The sequence below is a fragment of the Phocoena phocoena genome, chromosome 5, assembly GCF_963924675.1.
Source record: "Phocoena phocoena chromosome 5, mPhoPho1.1, whole genome shotgun sequence".
Classification (NCBI taxonomy): domain Eukaryota; kingdom Metazoa; phylum Chordata; class Mammalia; order Artiodactyla; family Phocoenidae; genus Phocoena; species Phocoena phocoena.
Window position 1 is genome coordinate 35,037,930 of NC_089223.1, and position 27,881 is coordinate 35,065,810.

The window sequence follows — 27,881 nt, forward strand, 5'->3', positions numbered from 1 at the left end:
TCATATACCTTTTGGCTATTTGTATCTTTTCTTTGAAAAAACATCTATTCAAGTCCATTGCCCATTTTGTAATCAGGTTATCTGGTTTACCTGCTATTGAATTGTAAGAGTTCCTTATATATTTAAGAAATTAACCCCATATCAGATATATGATATGAAAATATTTTCTCCCATGCTGTAGGTTGCCTTTTCACTCTGTTGATTGTTTCCTTTGCTATGACATAAGTTTTTTAGTTTGATGTAGTTGCACTTGTCTATTTTTGCTTTTATTGTCTGTGCTTTTCTAACACCATTTGTTGAAGAGACTATCCCTTCCCCACTGTGTATTCTTGGCACCCTTGTCAAAGATCAGTTGACTGTATGTGTGTGGATTGATTTCTGGGCTCTCTGTTCTGTTCCACTGATCTATATGTATGCCTTTATGCCAGTGCCATTCTGTTTTAATTACTGTAGCTTGGTAATATATTTTGAAATCAGAATGTGCCACTTTCTTCTTTCTCAAGGTTGTTTTGGCTGTGGTGGGTTTTTGTGGTTCAATATAAATTTTAGAATTGTTTTCTCTATTTCTGTAAAAAAATGCCATTTGGAGTTTGATGAGGATTGCTTTGAATCTGTAGATGACCTTGGGTAGTATGGGCATTTTAACAATATTAAGTCTTCCAATCCATGAACACAGGTTGTCTTTACATTTGCCTGTGTCTCCTTTAATTTCTTTCATCAATGTTTTGAAGTTTTCAGTGTCCAAGTCTTTCACTCCCTTGGTTAGAGAATTTTTCCTTTTTGGTGCTATTGTAAATAAAATTGTTTTCTTAAGAAATTTCCTTTTTGAATGATTCATTGTTAGTGTATGGAAATGCAACTGGTTTTTGTATGTTGATTGCTTGTATTTTATAACAACTGAATTTGCTTATTAATTCTAACAATTGTTGGGTTTTTGTGGAGACTTTAGGGTTTTCTACATATAGGAAACAGAGATGATTTTACCCCTTCCTTTCTGATTTGGATGCCTTTTATTTATTTTTATTGTTCTGGCTCCATCTCCCAGTACTATATTGAATAGAAGTGGCAAGAGAGGGTATCCTTACCTCATCCCTGATCTTAATGAAAAAGCTTTTGGCTTTTTATCATTGAGTATAATGTCAACTATGGACTTGTAATATATTGTCTTTATTATGTTGTGGTACATTCCTTCTATACATAATTTGTTGAGATGTTTCTCATGAAAGAGGTTAGATTTTGTTAAATGCTTTTTCTATATCTATTGAGATGATCATATGACTTTTTTCCCCATCATTCTGTCTTCTGGTGTAGCACATATATTGATTCGTATATGTTAAAGTGTTCTTGCATCCCAGGGATTTATCCTACTTGATCATGGTGTATGTGCTGTTGAATTCAGTTTGTTAGTATTTTGTTGAGAACTTTCACATCTACATTAATCAGGGATATACTGGCCTATAATTGTTTTTCCTGTAGTGTCTCTGTCTGGATTGGAATCAGGGTAATGCTGTCCTCATAAAATGAGCCTGATGTGTCCCCTCCTCTTCATTTCTTTGAAGGAGTTTGAGAATAATTGGCATTGATTCTTCCTTAAGCAGTTGGTAGATGTCACTAGTGAAGCCATCTTGTCCTGGGCTTTTCTTTGCTGGGAGTTTTTGATTACTGACTCAATCTCCTTACTCATTGGTCTTTTCAGATTTTCTATTTCTTCATGATTCAATCTTGGTAAGTTGGATGTATTTAGGAATTTACCTGTTTCTTCTAAGTTATCCAACTTTTTGGCTATAATTGTTCATAGTAGTCTCATGATCATTTTTGTTTCTGTGCATCAGTTCTGTCTCCTGTTTCATTTCTGATTTTATTAATTTGAGTCTTCTCTCTGTTTCTCTTAGTCTAGCTGAAAGTGTGTGCATTTTTTAATCTTTTCAAAAACCCAAATCTTAGTTTTGTTGTTTTTTTCTATTGTTTTCTTAGTTTCTCTTTTATGTTTTATTTCCTTCCTTATGCTAACTTTGGGCTTAGTTTGTTCTTCTTTTTCTAGTTCCTTTAGGTATAAGTTTAGGTTGTTTATTTGAGTTCCATTTTCTTTTGTGTGTGTGTGTGTCAGGGGTGACCAACACCATGAACAGTGTATTTTTAATAATTAGCTCTGGGATAACTGGATATCCTTATACAAAATATTAAATTGGAAACAACTTAAATTGCACCCCCATTTTACATAATCAATTTTGGTAGACTAAATGCCCAAACATGAAAGGCAAAACTATAAAGCTTTCAGAAGATAATATAATATCTATAGGGAGATCGATTTTCTTTTTAATGTAAGCATTTATTGCTATAAATTTCCCTCTTAGTATTGTCTTTGCCAAATCCCATAAGTTTTGGTCTATTGTGTTTTTATTTTCATTTGTCTCAAGGTATTTTCTGATTTTCCTTTTGATTTCTTCTTGGACCCATTGATTGTTTACAGTGTGTTGTTTAACTTCCACATATTTGTGAATTCTCCAATTTTCCATCTCTTATTAATTTCCAGTTACATACCATTGTAGTCAAAAGAAAATATTTGGTATGATTTCAGTCTTCTTACATTTGCTAAAGGTTGTTTTTTTGCCTGACATGTGTCTATCTTGGAAAATGCCCCATTTGTGCTTGGGAAAAATGTGTATTCTGTTGCTGTTGAGTGGAATGTTCTGTATATATCTGTTAGGCCATTTGTTTTATAGTGTTGTCCAAGTCTGCTGTTTCCATATTGATTTTTCTGCCCAGATGTTCTATCCGTTGTTGAAACTGGGGTACTGTAGTAACCTACTATTATTGGATTGCTGTCTATTTCTCCTTTCAATGTTTTAGTTTTGTTAATATTTGCTTTGTATATTTATGTGCTCTGATGTTGGGTACATACATATTTATAATTGTTATATCTTTCTGATGAATTGGAAGATATATATATATATATATATATATATATATATATATATATCCTTTGTATCTTATATCATTATATAATATCCTTTCTTGTCCCATGTGACAGTGTTTGACTTAAAGTCTATTTTGTCTTTTATAAATATAGCCACCCTGCTCTCTTTTGGTTACCATTTGCATGGAATATATTTTTCCATCACTTTCAGCTCACGTGTGTCCTTAACTTTAAAGTAAATCTCTTGTTGATACCATACAATTTGGTCTTGTTTTATTATTCATTAATCCACTCTATGTTTTTTGATTGGAGAGTTTAGTTCATTTATGTTTAAAGTAATTACTGAATGCAAAAGATTTACTATTGCCATTTTGTTAATTGTTTTCTGTCTGGATTGTAGTTCTTTTGTTCCTCTTTTCCTCTTTTGTTTTCCTATGTGTTTTGTTGATTTTTTGTACCAATTTTTTGTATCATTTATATAGTGGTTACTATGAGGATTACATAAAACATATTATAGTTATATAATAGTCTATTTTAAACTGATAACAATTTAACAACAACCACAAACAAAAACTCTATACCTTTACTTCTCTCCCCACATACTTCAAGTTATTGATAACAAAATTTGCATCTTTTTATATTGTGAATCAATTAAAATTTATATTGTAGATCATTAACAAATATTCTTAATATTTTTATTTTAGCATTCTTTCATTTCAACTTGAAGAACTCCCTATGGCTTATTGTAAAGCAAGTCTAGTGACGACATACTCCAGGTTTTGTTTGTATGAGAATGTATCTTGCCTTCATTTTTGAAGGACTGTTTTGCTGGGTACAGTATTTTTGATTGGCTTTTTTTTTTTTCTTCCACCACTTTGAATATATCATCCCTCTCCCTTTTGTCGTGCCAGGTTGCTTCTGAGAAATCCTCTGATAGTCTTATGGGGGTAAGTGTTCCCTTGTACATCATCAGTCATTTTTCTCCTTCTGCTTTCAAAATTTTCTCTTTGTCTTTGACTTCTGGCAATTCGATTATAATGTGTCTCAGTATAGACTTCTTAAGGTTCTTCCTGTTTGGGTCCTGTTGGCTTCATGAGTCTGGATGTCCTTTTCCCTCCCCAGATTTGGGAAGTTTTCAGCATTACTTCTTTAAATCAGTTTTCTGGCCCTTTTTCCCACTTCTGCTAGGAGTCCAGTGATGCATATACTAGTTTGCTTGATCATGTCCTATAAGTCTCATAGGCTTTCTTTACTCTTTTTCATTCTGTATTCTTCTACTCTTCTGACTTGATATATCAAATGACATATCTTTGAGTTCACTGATTCTTCTGCTTGATAGAGTCTGATGTGGAAGTGCTCTATTGAATTTTTCAGTGCAGTTATTATTTTCTTCAGCTCCAGAATTTCTGTTTGGTACTTTTTTATGATTTCTATCTCTTTGTTGATAGTCTCATGTTTTTCATATGTTGTATTCCTGATTTTGTTTATTTGTCTATCTGTGTATCTTGTAGCTCACTGATCTTCTTTAAGACAATTATTTTAAATTCTTTGTCAAGCAGTTCATAGATCTCCATTTCTTTATGTTGCGTTTCTGGAGATTTCTTTTGTTCCTAAGATAGTGTCACATTTCCCTGGTTCTTTATGTTCCTTGTAGCTCTGCATTTGTGTCTGCCTTTTTAAAGAAGCAGCCAACTCTTCCAATCTTTATAAACTGGTTTCAGTAGTTAAAGACATTTACTAATAAGCCTGGCTAGAGATTCTGGGAGCCTCTCAAACATTTTCTGTAGATGTGCACTCCATTCCTCTTCTTCCCTTCTGGGTGAGAGGTTTGAGGTTTGTGTGCCTTCTCCCAATCTCACAGAGCCATGCAGAGACAACTGTAACACTCTGCTCCTTTTCTTAAGATAGTTTGCTGAAATGCTGGGTTGTTGGGTACAAGCTCTGTTTCTGTCCCTTCCTCCTGAGGAGAAAATTATGAGGTATGTGCCTTTTCCTTATTCCACACAGCTGCTCCAGCTGCTGAGAGCTACTAAGCCCTTTTCCATAGGGCAGTGCACTAAAATGCCCAGATGATGGGTGTAAGCTCTACTTCCCTTCCTTTCTCCTAAAGGAAAAAATCTCTGGATTGTATACCTTCTCTCAACCCTGTAGAGGAGTTCAGGATGCTGAGAGCTGCTTGTCCCTTGGCAGTGTACTGGAATGCCAAGAGGCTGGATGCATGTTCCACATCTCTCCCTAAAGCCTCAGCTTTGTGAAACTTCTCTCAATCCCATGCAGTAGGCTGAGTGCCCCTGCCCCTTTTCTTTGTTAGCTGCCCAGTAGTTCTGTCTATGGTGGTTGATTAGAACTCTGAGTGAGGTAAGACAGAAGTAGGTCTCTTGGGTAACACCCTGAAAGGCTGGGGATGTCAAATGCATGTTTTACTCACTCTTTCCTCTGATAAAGAAATCACGAGCAAGGCAAATCTCTCTCAGCACTGAGTTATGCTGGTTTAGGGAAGGGGCTGACATGGGTAAAGTGAAGTTGTTCTACTTAACCATTTTAAAGTGTTTTTTCTCAATTTTGTCCTCATCTGAGGTATTGTAACTTCTTGACTGGATTTTGGATATCTCATAAAATACATTTATCAAATGTATTATTACTGCTTCTGTCAGGAGGAACAAGTGCTGAGACTCCCTATTCCATCATCTTCCTGACAGCACAGACAGAATTACTGAAAGTTTTCTTTCATTTTCTCCCTTGGTGAGATAATATTTTCCCACTCAGCAATTATTACATGAGTAAAAGAGATAAAATTATTTTGCTGCTATGTGCTATGAGCTACAGGAAGAATAGACATGTCTCAAAATCAACAACAACAGAATTTTCTGTGTGATCAGGGTCATTCATACTCTAAAAAGTAAATGCATTTCCAGATATATTTAGCTATGATAGGTATTGGGGAAATGTTCCCTCAGCTGACAGAATCCCTTTTAAAAATATACTGCACCATCTCAAAGTCACCTATTTTAAAATAGGGAATCATAGAACTTTTTTATATATTTAAAGATGAGATAACAAGCTCTTCCTGGCTCCTATCTGGACAGGAGCACTGAGTGTATGGATGGTAGATCAATTAGAAATGTAAAGAAAATGACTGTTCCAGGATGAATTAGATTGAAATTTTCCCATCAGTATAATATTTTCTAACAGAGATATTAATGAGATTATAAGTGATTATGTCACCTGGAAGAGTCTAGTTTTCAAATTAACATAATAGTTTACAAATAAAATAAGATATACATGCATTATGGGAAAGTGTACTTTATAAATCAAGAACATTTAAAAAGGGAATTACCACTTGGAAGAGCTGAAAGAAAAAAATAGCAAAGAAGTCAAAGAACAAAATATTTTCATATTAATTTAGTGATTTATAAAGCACAAAATACAAATGATCCCTAAATAGCCAGCCAACAAGATAAGAAATTAATTTTGTAAACATGTAATTTAATGATTTCTAAAGACTCCTCATTTAGCATTGCAGAAAATAATTTTAATAAAAACAATCAGTGAGGACTGATCATATAATCTAAAGATGAAATTGACACAGGATACAAAGGTGTAACTATAATTTAGCCAAATTTAATTAATGGGTTGACCAGAAATACTGAATGCTTTTGCTGGCATCAGCATTGTGAAAATTACTCTGGGAATTATAAAATATTAGACAAAGAATCTTACAAATCTCATAATAGGAATTCAAATTCATTAAGCATGTATCTAGCATATACTAAACAGTAAGCACTATACTAATTGTGGAGTACATGGATGACTAAAGCATGGTCCTAATCATGGAAGATTCAGTAGCATAATTGAGGAACCAAATATAATGCAATAGGAAACTGTCACAGTAATACAAATAGGAAAAATAATATATGAGAAGAATTGTCCTGGAAAAGTTGATAAGTTTCAGTGACTCTAAATCAGTGTTTCTCAAACTTAAATCTCATGTTCTCATTTAATTTCATTTGAAAATTGAAGAAGTATGAAATAATATAACAAAAGTTAAAGCAATGGCAATTTTAACATGGCCTTACTCAAATTACACACATATTTCTTGAGATTTTACTATACCTTCTTAAAAATTATGCCTTTTGCTCAAGAATCACTGTACTAGGTTCAGATTACATTTGAATAAAGAAAAGTATTAACATATAGAGGATGTTTAGGCTTAAACTAAACTTACATGCTGCAGTGGATGTCTACTCACCTTTATTGCCTTGTCACAAAACCACAGTCTAAAGAACTAACTATGCCAAAACCTAGAGGATGGGCTGCAGGCAAATATTTAACAAGTAGGGCTCCCTGCCATTATGATGTCTTTTTGCTGCAGTAACCCTTGCACCTACAAGGTACTAGGTAAATAAATTTCTCAATAACTATCTGTTATTAACATCATCTCTATTTGTAAACCTGACATTTAAACCACAACAGGGAGGCTTTTTCTGGCAACCCACACAGGCAGAGCAGTTTTCAAGAGACTATTAAATACATATCCCACTCTAGCTTTGGTCAAGATAATGTAGGTATAGTAGTTTTCTGTTGCTGCTGTAACAAATTACCACAAACGTAGTGGCTTAAAACAACAAAATTTATTCTCTTACTGCTTTGGAGGTCTGAAGTCCAAAACGAGACTCATGGGGGCTAACTTCAAGGTGTAGGCAATACTGATTACTTCTGAAGGCTTCTGAAGAGAATACGTTTCTTGTCTTTCCACCTTTCGGAGGCTGCCAGCATTCCTTGGCTCATGGTCACATCATTCCAAACTCTGCTTGTGTTGTAGCATCACTTTCTCTTTTGATCTGACTTCTCCTGCATCCTTCCTGTCAGGATCCTTATGATTACACTGGGCCTGCCTGGGTAATCAAGGGTCACATCCCTACCTCAAGGTTCTTAATCTCATAAGCAAAGTACCTTTGGCCATGTGAGTTAACATATTCATAGGTTCAGGGTATCAAGGCATGGACATCTTTGTGGGCCTGTATTCTGTCTACCACAGTAGCCTATCTTGAGGTGAAGTTTCTCCAGGTCCTCCTGTCTGAGAGAGGATCTTGCCTTGAGGGAGGAAGGGCACAGAAAAGCTATGCTGTGATTCGGCCCAGGTCACTTCAGTCCCCTGAAGATAGTACTTCATCTCATCTACCATGCCCAAAACTCTCTTACTGGGGTATCTGCAGGCTAATTTCCAATTTAATTTTTGAAATTTACTCTAATTATGAACTTTCTGAGAAATGTCATTTGATATCTAAATTGAATATAAAGTAGTCCTGACTTCTTACAAAACAAAAATAAAAGAACTCTCAAGTTGATTAGCTGGACATTTCATCAAATCCTTTTGTTTAAAAATTAGTAAATTCTTCTGCATACAAATGGCAGGACAGTGTCTATAGTTACATGAAAGATTACCTTGAAACATTAGGCTTGGGTGCTCAGGAACTTCACTGTAACAATAGCAGGGATTTACTTTACAAAGTGCTTTGTACCATTGAGAAAGAACAGTGATGTCAGTACTGAATTATGTATTAACGGCTGACTTCAATTTAAAAGTCACAGTTAATATGTTTCAAATAAAAGAAAGATCTCAAAAGAACTCATTTAAGCTAGTTAATCATAAGAACAAAACAAGTTCTTCCCTTCTTGGTATTATCAGAATTTAGAGTAAACTCCCCAGAGGAAGTGGTGGAAACAGGTAGGATAAATGTTCCCAAAGAAATAATGACTCATCTGGAAGTTTATAATTAAAATCTGGGCCAGACTTATCAAACGCTCTTACCAAAGTGAGCTCAACAGCAGAAGTTTTCTTCAGAGCAAAAGACAGTATAACCTAGCCATATAAAAAGCACTTTTTCTTTAAAATAGGATGAATATAATGGTCTTTCATTCACAGTAACTTTAACAGTGGTCCCTATTTTTAGTTTATTCTTAGAAAAAGAAACCAAATCCTCTGCAAAAGATTCACTGAAGCCATCAGTTTGTCAACATTTAATAAATGTCCGCATTGGTCATTAACTCAACAAATAATTACTGAGCACTTAACACATGCCAAGCCATGTTCTAGGTGCTAGAGGTGTAAAGATAATCAAAGGAGAAAAAGCACCCATCCGCATGGAACTTATACTAAGTGAAGATTCTACGAATAATACCTAAATAGCAATTAATACCCAAATAACAAGTTAATACTTAAATAACTGTCTCATGAGAAATTGTTACATATACATTGTTTCATTTACAATGTTTCATGTACATTGAAAAAAATTAAAGCAAACTAAGTAATTAGTTTGTGATGGATAGGGTAGGGGTATTTTCTATAGGTTGGTCTGGAAAGACCTATCAGAGAAAATGGCATCTGTACAGGGACTGAAAGGAAGTGAAGCTGCCAGTCATGTGAAGATCAGGAGAAAGTGCATTCCAAGCAGAAGGGACTACAGGGTAAAGCAAGCTCCTGAAATGGGGAAGAGTTTGACATGCTCAAGAAGGAGTGAAGCCGCTGTGATTGGCCAGAGTAGGCAGCAGCAAGAGTGGTAGGAGGAGATAAGGTCTGTGTAGCCTGGGGCCGTGAACTTGAAGTTTATTCTGAGGACAATGGGAAACCTTTGGAGACTTTTCAGCAGAGAAAAGGCTTGATTTCTGTTGTTAAAATTCACTCTAGCTATTTATGTAGTGGATTATGTAGGACCCAAGAGTAGATGCAGAGACAAGGTAGAGGCTGTGTCAGGTAAAAGACATTAGTTACTTGGACTAGGCCTGAATTCTATCCACTGAAGACACACCACCATATAACAATCATTGATTTAATGTGTGTAATGCATCCTGAATGATTAGGTTAGTGGGGCGCCAACCTGCGGCCTCAGCTATGCCTTCAACGAGTTGTCTGATTACTCTCTCAACTTGACAGCTTCTGGGGTTATGGGATGGCATACAATCACTAGATCTCATGGTCATATGCTCATTGCCTCACTTCCTTTGCTGTTAAGTGGGTTCCCTCCACCACCACATGGCTATAGGAGGGAGTGGAAGGAGAGGCACTGGGGCATCAACGGTAGATGACATGAGGCTCCCAGAGTTCTGGACTATCTGGTTGTGTAACTTCCTTGTGCCCCCAGGCCTACATGTGCCTGATCACAGATTTACCACTTCCACAACCTCACAATAGCTGAGAGCTGTTAACAGCACTCCAAGCAGCTAGGAAAAGTGGACCTTCATTCAAAAGCGGGAACTGGGAAGTACATCATGGCACCCACTGCATTCTTCAGAGATTTCAGATGCTAATTAGTTTCCTCATTGTACCTGGCACAAGGATCAATATTTTATCCTCTTTCAGAGTAGGAAACTGAGATGCAGAAGATTCTTTTGTGTAACTGTCTAACATATCTCATCTCTGTGTTTCTGCAAATGAAGCCACAGAGCTCTGTAGAATACAGAATCCCTCTGACAGCTATTTCATTTACTCTAAATCCTTTCTCCACTAAGTTGCATACTGCTAGTTCTTTTAACTCTACATGTTTCTCAAACGGCTCACCCTTCCCTGCACAAACTCAAGTTCATTGGTGTCCATCCTGAATGTTGATGTTGTTTCTCATGAGCAAAGACTATCTAATTCTATATTTTACAGATGGCATTTAGAAATTATATTTAACACCATATCATTTTTACTCTTTTTTTAAATAAATTTATTTATTTATTTATTTTTGGGTGTGTTGGGTCTTCGTTGCTGTGCGAGGGCTTTCTTTAGTTGCAGCGAGCGGGGGCCACTCTTCATCGCGGTGCCTGGGCCTCTCACTGTCGCGGCCTCTCTTGTTGCGGAGCGCAGGCTCCAGACACGCAGGCTCAGTAGTTGTGGCTCATGGGCCTAGTTGCTCTGCAGCATGTGGGATCTTCCCAGACCAGGGCTCGAACCCGTGTCCCCTGCATTGGCAGGCAGATTCTCAACCACTGCGCCACCAGGGAAGCCCCCATTTATTTTTACTCTTAAGTAAACGTCCTCTTCTTAGATTTGACCTCTTGTTCCAGACTTTGAAAGTATTTGAAACCCTGTTCTGTGATCCAACCTATTATTCAGCTAAATGAACTATAGAACTCTCTGCTAGTGTGAGAAATGTTTTCAAGTCATAGCTTTTACCGCTTAATAGTTCTACTGTACAAGAAGAGCTTTATAACACTATTGAATCACTGGAATTCTATTAAGGTTATGCACTTAAAGTCTTCAGAAAACTTTAGTATCATGCTAATTTTAGCTTACTCTCACCAAATGTTAGCAACTATCAAAAATGCACTTCAGTTTTAGTAAGCAACCTTCAGTTATAAAAAAATGGAAGTCCAATGACTTTGAGACCACTTACCTATAAGAACAAAAGAAGCAGCTTGAATGTCTGGATACATTTTAACCCCTTCAGATGGGCTTCTGGTGGGCCTTCAAATACCTGTTGAGAGACATCCTCTACATCTGATTCAGGCTTTTAATCCATTAATCTAATTTTGAACATGCTTTACTTGTCATACAGCCCACTTTTTTCATTTTGTTCAAGCTGGTATCATAAGATTTCCCTTGTTTCCTTCTCCTAATCTCTGACCAGAAAAGTTTGTTCTTGGTTTATGCCTAGATCTGAAGGGAACTGGGGTGGTCATAGAGAAAGAGAAGAGCCAATATGGGCATCTCTGGAGACATGCTGAAGGCTGTGACATCACTGCATGCTCCTGCATGCTTGTCCTAGTAGTTATGGCCAGTGCCCTCAGTTCTGAATATTTACTATCTCAAACATCATCGCTAAAGAAATATGTTGGTGAGTCACACAATAAACATTATTCCCTCAAAGTTTTAGTAATGCTAAGATGAGTATCTAAACTGATAATAAAACTGCTGATTTCTCCTATATTTTTTTAACATAAACCACCATTTCTCCATAAATCAGTCTATTCCATGTTACTTCCTCAATCAGCCATGGCCCAACATAAGCTTTAGTTGGAGGGCTTTTCACTGTTGACTGTAGAGGTATATAGCTGAAACACTGATCCTGAGCCTGCACATTCATAATGATGATGTTCAATCATTCTATAGGTCAAAATAGGCTTGGAAATGTCAGGAAAATTGGTAGCTTCTATAATCTCTCTAAGGTAGATTTTACTGTTCAGAGACTACATCTAAATACACCTGAAACTGGAATGTGTGTGTATTATGTATATGTGTGTATACACTATATCTATGCATTTATATGCATATACATATATTTTATATATTATGTATATGTATATATTGTATATAGTATGTATATGTGAATATATATTATGTATATGTGTATATGTATATATGTGTGTGTATATATATATGTATATATGTGTGTATATATATATATATTCCACCCCCACCATGGAGGAAATAGATGGAAAACAAGAAACAGACAAATAAATTAATTACAAACTAATTAGGTCAAATTAAGAGTCCAAATGGAGTTGATCATTTTCTTTTTCCTCCTTTCATTAACTTTCTATTTGACATTTAGAGTAATATAGCAATGCATATGTTGACTACCTTTAATGCCACCAGTTTAGCCCTTTTTAAAGGAAAGCATAGAACATTCTGGTACTGTCTTCTGATTGCATCTTGATTGAAATATTTTTGAAATATTTTTTTAAACTGAGCAGAGTCTTCCAGAAAGTCCTGGTTCCGGCAGCACTCTGTTGGCACACCGGGGATCGAACCCGTGCCCCCTGCATTGGGAGCAGAGTCACAGAGCCTTAACCACTGGGCCATCAGGGAAGCCTTTTTTTTTTTGGCTGCACTGTGTAGCTTGCAGGATCTTAGTGTTTCCAGACCAGGGATTGAAACTGGGCCTTCAGCAATGAGAGCACAGAGTCTTACCCACTGGACTGCCAGGGAATTATATCAATATATATGTGTATATATATATATATATATATATATATATATATATATATATATATATATAAAATTCCAAAAGCCAGTCTACTTTGTTTAGACTTCCTTATTTCAGAAGAGGAAATTGATACAAAGGAAGACAGATTTTTCTTGGCCCCTTCATTGCTGATGACAAAAATTCCATAAGGAAGGAGAGTGTCAGGGGTTCCCACTGCTCTCTTTTGCTTCTTGCTCTTCTCTTGAAATAAATTTTGAAAATACCACAGTGAGCTTTGCAATTAAATTGCTTTACCCAAAGCAGATGTTCTTCGGAGCATTTTCCCTTCTGCAGTATGGAGACTCATAGTTTCTCCACTCATTTGTAATGTTAACTAGTATCTAAGAGAACTCATGAAGTGGCTGGTCAGAAAGGAATCAGATACATGAGTAAGAGTTCAATTGTTGTTTTTAAACTAAATTATTAAACTGCAAGCCATCTGAAATAGCTAAAAGACTGAAAAAGACAAATCAACCACCACTTACTTATTTTATTGCATTACCTTTTTGGTTTATACTGTTTTAGTATTTTTGCTCAGTTTGAATAATGAAACAATTAATTAGTTTTGCTTTTAAAGTAATGCTATTATAAACATGTAATCAAACTGAATAACATTATGAAATAGATTTTATGTATTAAAATATGTATTTTTAAGGTGAGTCTTAATTTAACCCAGGCAGTGAAATCTCCTTTCCTGTATACCTGAATGGTTTAGTATATTTTATCTTCCACTGAAATTATTTCTCAGAAATCTTTCTATTCGATTTTATAAATGTTTTCCTTTTCAGATTTTAAGAAGCCAAAGTTGTGACCTAAAATATAAGAACACTTTAAGCATATATTAGCTTAACATGAGAGTTAAATAGAAACACTAAATGCCTTAAAATATTTTCAAGTTTGGGATACCTGAAATTAACACACTTGGCTCTTGATATTTGGAGAGAAATGTTTTCCTGAATGTGTAGTTGAATTAAAAAATACAGCTTGACCATTTTAGTTCTATATAGAAATTTAAACTAAAGGCAATACACAACAACAATATAAAAGATTTTAAGAACTTTTATATAGTAAAATTATCTTACATTCTTATGTGACTTCAATTAACTGAAGATAAAGTCTATAGTTTGATCCAAACACCACTGAAAGTTTTATGGTTCACTTGGATTTACTAAGGGTGAAAATAGCTTTGTTTTTCCTTTGAATCATTTCCAAGTTACTGCTAACTAACTAATATATATATATATATATATATATATATATATATATATAAAAATATATTTTTTTAAGTTATTAATTTTTATGACACTTCCTCCATCTGGAAAATAAAGTATGCATTACTTTCATATTCAAGGTCTAATATACAAGATTTGAGTTTTGCAGAGCAATAACATAAGGGATTTTCAGAGGGGTCTGGCATGGAGGCTGGAATAGAGGAGGCAGAAGCTTATATGGCTATGGGAGCAAAGCACAGGTTCAGCTTTAAATGATCACTTTAAGATGGTTCCTTACATACAAACCAATATTTAACATGTAGATGTGTTGCACTAGTAGGAAAATAACCTTCTACTGCCCATGATGATACAGAGGAGCTGCTGTGTCCTCTAACAAGTCCGAGCATGGTCGAGGCTGAGCAGTCTATTCTTTGGAGAGTTTACTGTAATTTTGTGACTTACTTATTGACAAAAGTTTATTTTCTTTTTCAAATTTATCCAAGATTAGTCATCAAATGATTTTTCCCTAAAAGTTTAAGGTTCTCATCAAAATATTTATGGTTTTCTGAAGAGACGGAGACTACCAAAAGAAAAATTAACTGAAAAAAACTACACATTAGGAATTGCTATGTTCTAAGATATACTCTCTTTTAGGATGTATGTGCATACTGGATAGTGGTTTTATGTGCATACGTGTTGTTCCATAATGATACTTACATTCTTGCTGATATAGAAGAAGTAGAGGGGTGTAATGTACCCAGGGCTGGAATGAGGACCAGGAATCCTTGGTAGCTGTTTTAGTTTTGCCATTAACAATCTGCATGACCTTATAAAAGTCATTGATCCTCTCTGCGCCTCAGTCCCCTCATTTATAAAATGAGAAGCACAGACTAGATGATTTCTAAAATCTTTTCCAATTCTCATAATTAAGGCCCCTCATTCCACTGTGATTCTTAAAGATAAAATTTTAATTATTTTATGGTCCATTACACAGTGGTTTTGAAATAAGAATGCATTGACTGACATATATCCTCACCCTTGACATGGAAATTTGTTTTGTAATTATGTCAAAAATATCTTTCTCAGATGATGCTCTCGAAACGTAGTAAAAAAAAAAAAAGTAGTAAAAATAAAATATAATACACTATCAATATTGGAATATATTTAGCACACCAAACAACTTTTATTTGATCTTTAAGAATCCATTGCATCATTAACACTGATTTTTTAATAGAAACAATTTTTTTAGTGGAGAGTCTAAGAAAGATTTTGAAGAGAAAGGGAAAGAACAAGATTTGGAAAAAGTGTAGCAAATGGAGAAACCATTTGATAAAACACAGACTGAATCTGAGAAAACCAAGCCTACAAAAAAGTCTGATTTTCCTGACACCTCCTTTAATCCACATGGTAAGGACATCACAGGGTCCCATGCCTTTACTGGGTGCCCTATATTTTAAATTTATCTTTTGTATTTTTATAAACTTATTTTGGAGGATTGAAATTTATAATACTAGTAGTACTAAGGTCGGACCTGTCCCAAGGCAAAGCAGTTTTGGATGTATATATTTATTTGTACTCTAACACTTTTATTGAAAGCATTTTGACTGTGATAAAACAGACCAGTTTCTACTATGCTTAACCAAAATTATTTGTCAAGTTCAGCTGACAGTTGCTAATAAAGCGTTCACAAGACCCAGTCTTCTATCACCAAATCCTCTAAAAATAACCTCATATTTTTCTTACGGTTTAGTTGCCTAATACAATTCAGTGTTCTGTCATATATTGAAGTTTCATTCTAGAAAAGAAATACTCTGCAATAAAATATGCTCTCACCAATGGTATAAAATAGGATTTTAAAACAATTATTCATTTAGTTGTATAAATACTTCAAAGAGAGCACAAAACTACATAATCAGGTTATAAGAATTCTTTGAATATCTTTCTTCTTTTGTTGGCTTATTAAACTTGTTCATAATTTGTCCATTTTTCCTCCTCCCAACACAAAATAGAAGTTAAGATTTAAACTGTAAGGTAATTAATAACACAATGTAGTATAGAAAGTTACACCTGTACAAAATGCATGAGAAGTGCCCATGACTAACTGCTTTAATTTTCCTCTCCTTGTCTCAAATATTTTCTCAGGTATTTCATGTTTTTTGTCTCCATGTGACCAACCATTGCAAATTTAATTAAGGATTTGTAAATATTCCTCACCCCTGATAAAATCTGATAATTTGTTTTTCTCATACTATTTTTTCATACATACTACTAATGCAATGCCAGATTCATGCAGAAAACCTTTTAACACAGAAAAGCAAATTGTAAGAGAGATAAACGAGCTTTTAAAGAGCACATACTAACACAGAATGGGATTTATTTTCACAAAAGAGTCCCTGTTTTCAGTTAGTTTCTTTCACAGTGTATTCTTGAATCTTATGAAAACATAATAACAAAACCTGAAAAAAATTCCTTTCTGGAATGTTTCAGGAATGTTTTTCACTGAGAATAAATATATCTCAAGACACTTCACATCATATGCCTTTACAAGGGCTTTTTTTTTTCCACACACACTTGAGGAGTATATTCAGAATATTTTGGTACTGGCACTGCTGCCCAGACCTGCCCAGTTAGAAGTGATGGCCAATGCAGACGCCCTGCTGTGCCAGGCCTTCATTCTTAAATGAATGGATCTGTGAAGGTGGGTGATGGGGGAGGGACTGGAGCAGTAGAGGCAGAAGAGCTTGTTTCCCAACTTCTTTGAAAATACTATAATAATTTAACAATTGTTCAGCTAATAACTCTTTAGCTGAGCCAGTGCGTTCCCTGCCCTGTATTAACTGAAAGTGTATCTTTCAACATTATTCTCACAGTACACACAATGGAAATTTAGAAATTGGGGTATTTTGTTTACTAATTCAAAAAATACTTATTGAGGACATAGTAGGTGCCGGGCTAGGCCCAGAAGAAAGGAAAACTATTAGGGCAATCCTCTGCAGAAGAAGTTGCACTAATGGGGGAAATCTTGTATAAAGTCTAACAACTACATTTCCTACTGACTTTCTTCTACCCATATTGTGTTTCTATTACTCTGCATCTTCTGGGAATAAAAAAGGACTGATCAAACACTATCTTCTCAAACTAAAATAAAGTCAATTTGACTTTTCCACATAAAACTAGAAAAATTGATTTTTCAACTCTTGCATTCATTCCAGACAGATATGTTGAGTTCTACAAAGTTTGACCAATAGTCATTAGATTTATTTTCTCTTTTCCCTGTCATATTGGAGGGCATTCTTGGAAACATTTAACTTTGTCCAGGCATTCTGTAGGCTGCCTTCTTGTAACCAGAGAAGAGGATGTGCATCTTCTTTGACCCAGGAAGGCCCCTCCTCCAGCTCCCCTGACACAGGAGACCCCCCACCTGCCACAGAACATTCCAGGCCTCCCCCACCCAGGAGGGCTTCTGAGGGTACATGAGGAGAGTGCATTTCTCTTGAATGAAACATTTCCTGTTTAAAGACAAGCATTTTTGTTCAGTTGACACTCATCCCCTTCAGTCTTAAAGCTGGGGCATTTGCGAAAACAACAGCTTTCTGTTTGCTCCTGTCTGTCAGCAGGGCAGCTGGAAAGCTCAGAACTAAGCCACCCCATTCAGGACCTGGAGTCCAGAAAAATATCTCGTGAGAAGAACCCACTTCTGAAATACTGCAGATTAAACAATAGTTAGTCATCAATAAGTACTTCAGAAATACATATTCATTTACATTAAAATTGTATAGAAAATTATTGGTTTCTCCTGGAGCTAAGATGAGTGAAGAATAAATAAATAACCAAAGTAAACTAGCACCTTAATTTACATGTTAATAGAGGGATTATAACACAAATAAAGATAGGAGTGTGAAACCAAGACCAACAATCAGTTTAACCTGAGCAGCCTTAAGGTGGAGCTGACATTTTCTTAGGGAGTTGATCCACCTGTCATGCAGCCTCAGCAAAAATTTTTTTTCATTCTCTAAGTGAGAATAGATACAGACTGTCCACCACTTGATTAAGAGATTAGCTGATGTTCAAGTCAAAACCCAATATGAACTCAGCACCATAGTAGCATGATTCAGCAAAATAGAAAGAACACAGTTTATCTTTTCTTACTTCTCTATTTGTAGGTTAAGTTGAGGAAAAACCTAATGAGTTGTATAGAGCAAATCTTGGCATCATGGTAAAAATATGTGGCCTTTTAAAATTTATGGAAAGTTCTCCTCTGTGTAGAGGTGGGAGTGGTGGGGGGATGAATAGGGTAGAGAGGGGAAGACAGTCACTGACTTGGTAAAAAGCAAGAAATTAAAATCAATCAGAATCACAACCAGTGTTTTGAAAAGTGTCTCAAAGTATATTTAGTGCATATTTTAAGTCATAAAGAAAAATTGTATAGGATTTATATAATTATTGTGTTTTAATGAGCTATGTGGCTCAAAGGAATCCCAGCGGACCTGAGGAAGAGAAACTCTTCTCCCCAGGCCCTCTGCTTAAGGACACAGCTGCTCAGTCCAACACAGTAGCTTTCAGCCATAAGCGATTATTAAGCGCTTGGAATATAGCTGGTCCAAACAGAAATGTGCTGTAAGTATAAAACACACAATGGGGGCTTCCCTGGTGGCGCAGTGGTTGAGAGTCTGCCTGCCGATGCGGGGGACGCGGGTTCGCGCCCCGGTCCGGGAGGATCCCACATGCCGCGGAGCGGCTGGGCCCGTGAGCCATGGCCGCTGAGCCTGCACGTCGGAGCCTGTGCTCCACAACGGGAAAGGCCACAGCAGTGAGAGGCCCAAACACACAATGGATTCAGAAAACTGAGAACACACAAAAAAAACAATAATGTAAGATACTACATAAGTAATTTTGATTTCTAATTTTTAAAAAAAATTTTTGGAGAATAGTTGCTTTATAATGCTGTGTTACTTTCTATTGTACAGCAAAGTAAATCAGCTGTACGTATACATATATCTCATCTTTTTTTTGATTTCCTTCCCATTTAGGTCACCACAGAGCCCTTAGTAGAGTTCCCTGTTCTATATAGTAGGTTCTCATTAATAAAACTGAAGCATATTCTCTAAAATCAGGAATAAGACAAGGGTGCCCACTCTCACCACTATTATTCAACATAGTTTAGGAAGTCCTAGCCATGGCAATCATAGAAGAAAAAGAAATAAAATGAATTCAAATTAGACAAGAAGAAGTAAAACTGTCACTGTTTGCAGATGACATGATACTATACATAGAAAATCCTAAAGATGCCACCAGAAAACTACTAGAGCTAATAAATGAATTTAGCATAGTTGAAGGATATAAAATTAATACACAGATATCTCTTGCATTTCTATATACTAACAACAGAAGAACAGAAAGAGAAATTAAGGAAACAATCCCATTTACCACTGCAACAAAAAGAATAAAATACCTAAGAATAAACCTACCTAAGGAGGTGAAAGACCTGTACTCAGAAAACTATAAGATACTGATGAAAGAAATCAAAGATGACACAAACAGATGGAGAGATATACCATGTTCTTGGATTGTAAGAATCAATATTGTGAAAATGACTATACTACCCAAAGCAATCTACAGATTCAATGCAATCCCTATCAAATTATCAATGGCATTTTTCATAGAACTAGAATAAAAACTTTTACAATTTATATGGAAACACAAAAGACCTCGAATAACAAAAGCAATCTTGAGGAAAACAAAAAACGGAGCTGGAGGAATCAGGCTCCTGATTTCAGACTATACTATAGGGCTACAATAATCAAGACAGTATGGTACTGGCACAAAAATAGAAATATAGATCAATGGAACAGAATAGAAAGCCCAGAGAAACCCACGCACCTATGGTTACCTAGTCTATGACAAAGAAGGCCAGAACATACAATGGAGCAAAGACTCTTCAATAAGTGGTGCTGGGAAAACTGGACAGCTACATGTAAAAGAATGAAATTAGAACACTCCCTAACATGATACACAAAAATAAACTCAAAATGGAATAATTTTTATATTGAGGAGAGCAATCAAGATGGCAGAGTAGTAGGATATGAAGCTCACCCTCTCCCACAAATACAACAAAAATACTACATGTGGAAGGACTCTCACAGAATATCTACTGAATGCTGACAGAAGACCTCAGACTGCTGAAAAGGCAAGAAACTCATCACATAATCAGGTAGAAAAAAAGAAAAAAGTGAGAAAGGAATTGGGATGGAACCTGCAGCCCCGAGAGGGAGCTGTGAAAGAGGAAAGTTCCTGCACCCTGGGAAGTCACCTCACCAGTGGGGAGTTGGCCGGGACAGAGAGGAGCTTCAGAACCTCAGAGGAGGATGCAGCAGCTGGTTTGCATCAGCCAGAGCAGAGGGAGAATTGCACAGATGGGTCAGTGCTGCCAACCTGCATGGCCCATCCTGACACAAAAATCTGCCAGTGCTGGCAGGAGCTGGGTACTGGAACTCAGGCTTCAGAGTCCAGAACCAGAGAGAGGACTGGGGTTGGCTGTGTGGAGATAGACTGGGAGGGGGGCTGGAATTCAGTGCAACCATGGCTGGGGTTGATGTATGTGGAGGAAGCCTGGGCTGCCTTACAGTCCAGCCACCATTGTTTGGGGGGGTGCACAAAGGGACGGGTGGGATCTGGATTCTAGACTTTTTCCATGTGCACATGCTCACAGAGGGCAAGACACTACCTGCATGGGTCCCAGGAGTGATCACAGGCCAGGGCTAACTGTCCTGGACGCCAGAAGTGATCATGGGCTCCTGGCTCTCCTGCATGGACCATAGAAGTGGTCACAGGCCCCTGCCAACTACCTCCTGGACTCCAGGAGTGGTTGCAAGCCCCCACCACCTTCCTCCCAGATTTCAGGAGTGGTCATAGGCCACAATTGCCACTCACCCAAACTCCAGGAGTGGTCGCAAGAGCCAAATCCACTCCCATCTCATACCCTGGGGGCACACCTGACCTGCCCATCAAGTCAAGAACCCAAAGACTGGGCACTAGCCACCACATCTGCACACACTATATCAGGGGGTAAGGACAAGCACACACTGAGAAAAGAGGCAACAGGCATCCATACTAATAACAGCCCTTACATTAAATATACTAAACCCACACAAGCTACATAGGGAAGACCCCACATATAAATAGCCCTCCAAAATCATTGTAGATAATTGTTTCTCCTATATTCACAGAGTAAGAGGAATATAAGTAAAATAAAGAAGCAGAGGAACCACTCCAGTTAAAAGACACGAGCATTCCCCTGAAAGAACAAACAATGAAGCAGACCTCTTCAGGCTAATAGATACCTATTTCAAAAAGGAAATCATGAAAATACTGAAGAAATTAAGACTATCAACAAAAATGAAGAGTATTGTAAAAAGGAACTATAAAGAAGAAGCAATAAAAATTAGAAAACTCATTTGCAGAACTGAAAGCTGAGCAGTGAAGAGCAGAATGAGTAAAGGCAATGAAGAGCAGAATGAATAATGCAGAAGAACAAATAAGTGACCTTGAAGATAGAATAATGGAAATAACCCAATCAGGACAGAAGACAGAAATCCAAATTTAAAAAAAAAATGAAAGCAATATAGAGAACTATGGCATAATATAAAGTGTGCCAACCTACACATAGTAGGTATTAGAGAAGGGGAAGAAAGAGAAAAGGGAATCAAAAATGTATTTGAAGAAATTATGGCTGAGAACTTACCAAACCTAAAGAAGGAAACAGATATCTAGGAACAGGGAGCACAGAAGGTCCCAAACAATATAAACCCTAACAGACCTGCACCAAGACATATTGTAACAAAAATGGCAAAATTTGAAGATAGAGGATACTAAAGGCAATGAGAGAATAATGAAGAGTAAATTACAAGGGAAGCCCACATAATGCTATCAGCTGATTTCTTTACAGAAAAGTTACAAGCCAGAAGGGAGTGGAAAGATATATTCAAAGTCCTGAAAGGGAAAAATCTGCAACCTAGGATACTCTACTTAGCAATATTATCATTTAGAAAAGAAAAATAGGTAAAGAAATTCTTAGATAAGCAAAAACTAAAAGAATACAGCAATACTAAAATTATCCTAAAACAAATATAGAAAGGTCTTCTCTAAATAGGAAAGAAGTAAGAATCTATATGAAAGGGAAAACTACAATTGAAAAATAAATCACATAAATAAGCCAGTACACAGATTAAAAAATAAAAATTAAAAAATTTCTGTGAAAGTGATGATAACCACAATGAACAGCAAAAAGATGAGCATGAAGACATAAAAGAGGACATCAAAATCATAAAATGTGGGGGAGGAGAGTAAGAAAATGTAGATATTTTTTCCTAGAATGTGTTTGAGCCTATATGACTACCAGTCTAAAGGAAGTAGATATAGGAAGGGATTAACAGGCTTGAAAAACAGGGTAACCACAAATAAAAAATATAAGATAGATTTACAAAAACCCAAAGAAGAAAACATATGTATTATACAAAAGAAACACATCAAGGCACAAAAAGAAAAACAAAAAGAAAAAAGGACAAAGAAGAAATATAAAATCAACAGGAAAACAAGGTTTAAAATGACAATAAAGACATATCTATCAATAATTTACTTAAATGTCAATGAACTAAATCCTCCAATCAAAAGACACAGAGTGGCAGATTGGATTAAAAAAAAAAAAAGCCTACAATATGCTGCCTACAAGAGACCTACTTTAGTGCAAAGGACCCATGTATTGAAAGTGAAGGAAAGGAAAAAGATATTTCATGCAAACGGTAATGACAAGAAAGGTGGTGTCACAATACTCCTATCAGACAAAATAAAGAAAGACGAAGAAGGACCTTATATAATGGTACAAGGATCAATACAAGAAGAGGATTTTACAGTTGTCAACATACTTGCACCTATTATAGGAACACCCAAATCCAAAAAAAAGTACTAACAGACATAAAGGGAGAAATTGACAGAGATACAATAATAGTAGGAGACTTTAACACTCCACTCACTCTTCCAGACAGAGAATCAGTAAGGCAACAGAGAAACTAAATGATACAATAGGACAGTTAGACTCAATATTTTCAGGACATTATATCCAAAAACCCAGAATACACATTCTTTTCAAGTGCTCATGGAACATTCTCTAGAACTGACCACATACTAGGGCACAAAGGAAGCCTCAACAAATTTAATAGCATAGAAATTATCTCAAGCATCTTTTCTGACCACAATAGCCTGAAAGTAGAAATTAATCCCAGGAAAAGAAATGAGAAAAAAAAAATAATTACATGGAGACTAAAAAACATGCCACTAAAAAACCCAATGAGTCAGTGATGAGATCAAATAGGAAGTTAAAAAAATATGGTGAGAAAAATGACAATTAAACCACAATCATACAAAATCTGTGGGATGCAGCAAAAGCAGTTATTAGAAGTTCATAGTGATACAGGCCTTCCTTAAAAAATAAGAAAGATCTCAAATAAACAACCTAACCTACCACTTAAAAGAATCAGAAAAATAAGAACAAACAAAAGTTAAAATCAGGAGAAGGAAGGAAATAATAAAGATCAGAGAGGAAATAAATAAAATAGAGATTAAAAAGTAGTAGAAAAATTCAATAAAACCAAGAGCTGCTTCCTTGAAATGATAAACAAATTTGACAATCCCCTGGCCAGGCTCACCAAGAAGAAAAGAGAAAGAACACAAATAAAATAAGAAATGAAAAAGGAGGCATAACAACTGATACCACAGAAATACAAAAAACCATAAGGGAATACTATGAAAAATCATATGCCAACCAATTTGACAACCTGGAAGAAATGGACAAGTTTCTAGAAACAAACAGTCTACCAAAATTGAATCAAAAAGAAATAGATAACTTGAACAGACAGATCACTAGAACTGAAATAGAATCTGTAATTTAAAAACTCCTTACAAACAAATATCAATATAGCTTCACAGGTGAATTCTACCAGACATACAAAGAACTTACACTGATCTATCTCAAACTCTTCCAAAAAATTGAAGAAGAGGGCACATTTCCAAGGACATCTATGAAGCCAATATCACCCTGATACCAAAACCAGACAGACACCACCTAAAAAGAAAATTACAGGCCAATATCTTTGATGAATATAGATGGAAAAATTCTCAATAAAATATTAGCAAACTGAATACAACATAAAAAAGATCATACACCATGACCAAGTAGGATTCAATCCCAAGTTCACAAGGACAGGTCAACATAGACAAATCAATCAATGTGTTACACCACATAAACAAAAGAAAAGACAAAAATGACATGATCCTCCCAATAGATGCAGAAAAAGCACTTTACAAAATTCAACATCCATTCATGATAAAAAACCTCTTACCAAAGTGGGTATAGAGGGAACATATCTCAAAATAGTGAAAGCTATTTATGATACACCCACAGACAATATAATACTCAATGGTGAAAAGGTGAAAGACTTCCTGCTAAAATCTGGAACAAGACAAGGATACTCACTCTCACCACTTCTCTTCAACATGGTATCAGAAGTCCTAGCCATAGCAATCAGGCAAGACAAAGAAAAATTTTCCAAATTGGAAGGGAAGAAGTAAAATTGTCATTATATGTAGATGACATGATACTATATATAGAAAACTCTAAAGCCTCCACACGAAAACTACTAGAACTGATAAACAAATTCAGCAAGATAGCACTATACAAGATAAACACATGGAAATTGGTTACATTCCTTTACACCAAAAATAAAATATCAGAAAGGGAATGTAAAGGACTTTCTGGCAAGATGGCAGAGTAAAAGGACATGAACTCACCTCTTCTTACAAAAACAGCTAAGTCATAACCAACTGCTGAACAACCATCAACAAAAATAATGCTGGAAACTATGAAAAAGACACCCTACATCCAAAGACAAAGAAGCCACAACAAGATAGTAAGAGAGGTGCAATCATGATAAAATCAAATCACATACCTGCTGGGTGGGTGAACCACAAACTGGAAAACAATTATACCACAGAAGTTCTCCCACAGGAGTGAAAGTCCTGAGCCCCACGTCAGGGTACCCAGCCCGGGGGTCTGGAAACTGGAGGAGGAGGCCCCTGAGAATCTTGCTTTGAAGGGCAGCGGAGTTTGATCTCAGGAATTCCACAAGACTGTGGGAAATAGAAACTCCACTCTTGGAGGGTGCACACAACATTGAGTGTGCACCAGGACCCAGGGATAAAAACAATGATCTAATAAGAGATTGGACAGACCTACTTGTTAGTATTGGAGAGTCTCCTGTGGAGGTAGAGGGGGGTGGCTGTGGCTCGCTGCAGGGAAAAAGACACTGGCAGTGGCAGCTTGGGTGAGTACTCATTAGCATAGCTCCATCTACCAGCAGGTAGGAACCAGGCCTTCCCACCAAGAAGCCTGCACAAGCCTCTTAGACAGCCTTATCCATGAGAGGGCAGAGAGCAGAAGCAAGAAGAACTACAAACCTGTAGCCTGTAGAAAAGAATTGCAATCATAGAAAATTAGACAAGATGAGATGGCAGAGGAATATGTCCCAGATGAAGGAACAAGGTAAAACAAACACCACAAGAACAACTAAGTGAAGTGGAGATAGGCAATCTATCAGAAAAAGAATTCAGAGTAATGATAGTTAAGATGATTCAAGGTCTCAGAAAAAGAATGGAGGCACAGATAGAGAAGATACAAGAAATATTTAACAAAGACCTAGAAGAACTAAAGAACAAATAAACATAGATAAACAATAAAATAACTGAAATGAAAAATACACTAGAATGAATAAATAACAGAGTAACTGAGGCAGAAGAATGGATAAGTGACCTGGAAGACAGAATGCTGGAAATCACTGCCATGGAAGAGAATAAAGAAAAAAGAATACAAAGAAATGAAGACAGTCTAAGAGACCAGTAGGAAAACATTAAATTCACCAACGTTCACATTATAGGAGTACAAGAAGGAGAAGAGAGAGAGAAAGGAGTTGCGAAAATATTTGAAGGGATAGTAGGTGAAAACTTCCTTAACATGGGAAAGGAAACAGTCACTCAAGTCCAGGAAGCTCAGAGAGACCCAGTCAGGATGAACCCAAGGAGGAACACACAGAGACACATAGTAATTAAACTGACAAAAACTAAAAACAAAGAAAAAATATGAAAAGCAACAAGGGAAAAGTAACAAATAACATACAAGGTACTCCCATAAGGGTATCAGCTTATTTCTCAGCAGAAACTCTGCAGGCCAGAAGGGAGTGGCATGATTTACTTAAAGTGATGAAAGGGAAGAACCTACAACCAAGAATATACTACCCAGCAAGGCTCACATTCAGATTCAATGGAGAAATCAAAAGCTTTACAGACAAGCAAAAGCTAAGAGAATTCAGCACCACAAGACCAGCTTTGTAACAAATGATAAAGGAATTTTTCTAAGCAGAAAAGAAAATGCCACTACAAGAAACAAGAAAATTACGAATAGAAAATCTCACAAGTAAAGGCAAACATAAAGTAATGGTAGGAAATCGTCTGCACACAAATATGATATCAAAACCAGCAATTGTGAAAAGAGGAGAGCACAAATACAGGATACTGGAAATGCATTAGAAGTTAAAAGACCAGTAACTTAATACAATCTTGCTTATATATAGATTGCTGTATGAAATCCTCATGGTAACCACAAACTGAAAATCTACAACAGATACACACACACAAAAAAGAAAAAGGAATCCAAATGCAACACTAAAGTTAGTCATCAAAGCACAAGAGGACAAAAGATGATAGGAAGAATAAAAGACCTATCAATACAAAAACAAGCCCCACACAATTAAGAAGATGGCAATAAAACATACATATCAGTAATTACCTTAAACATAAATGGAGTAATGCTCCAATCAAAAGACACAGACTGGCTGAATGGATATGAAAACTAGACCTGTATATATGCTGTCTACAAGAAACCCACTTCAGATCTAGGGATACATACAGACCGAAAGTGAGGGAATGGTGAAAGATATTCCACAGAAATGGAAACAAAAAATAAAAATGGTGTAGCAATACTCATATCAGACAAAAAGAGACTTTAAAATAAATATTTACAAGAGACATAGAAGGATACTACATAACTAAATAATAACAATTGTAAATATATATGCACCCAACATAGGAGCTTCTCAATATATAAGGTAAATGGTAACAGCCATAAAAGGGAAACTCAACAGTAACACAATAATAGTGGGGGACTTTAACACCCCACTTTCAGGAATGGAAAGATCATCCAGACAGAAGATCAATAAGGAGACACAGGCTTTAAATGACACATTAGACCAGATAGACTTAATTGATATTTACAAAGCATTCTATCCAAAACAAGCAGAATACATATTCTTATCAAGTGAACATGAAACATTCTCCAGGATAGATCACATGCTAGGCCATTAAGCAAGACCTGGTAAATTTAAGAAAATTGAAATCATATCAAGCATCTTTTCTGACCACAGTGCTATGAGATTAGAAATCAACTACAAGAAAAAAAATGTTAAGAAAAATCACATTGAGGCTAAATAACATACTACTAACCAACAAATGGATCACTGAAGGAATCAAAGATGAGATCAAAAAATACCTAGAGACAAATGAAAAGGAAAGCACTATGATTCAAAACTTATGGGATGTAGCAAAAGCAGTTCTAAGAGGAAGTTTAAAGAAGTTCTAAATTTCTAAGGAAGTTTATAGCAGTACCATCTTACCACAGGAAACAAAAAGCAAAAATTAACC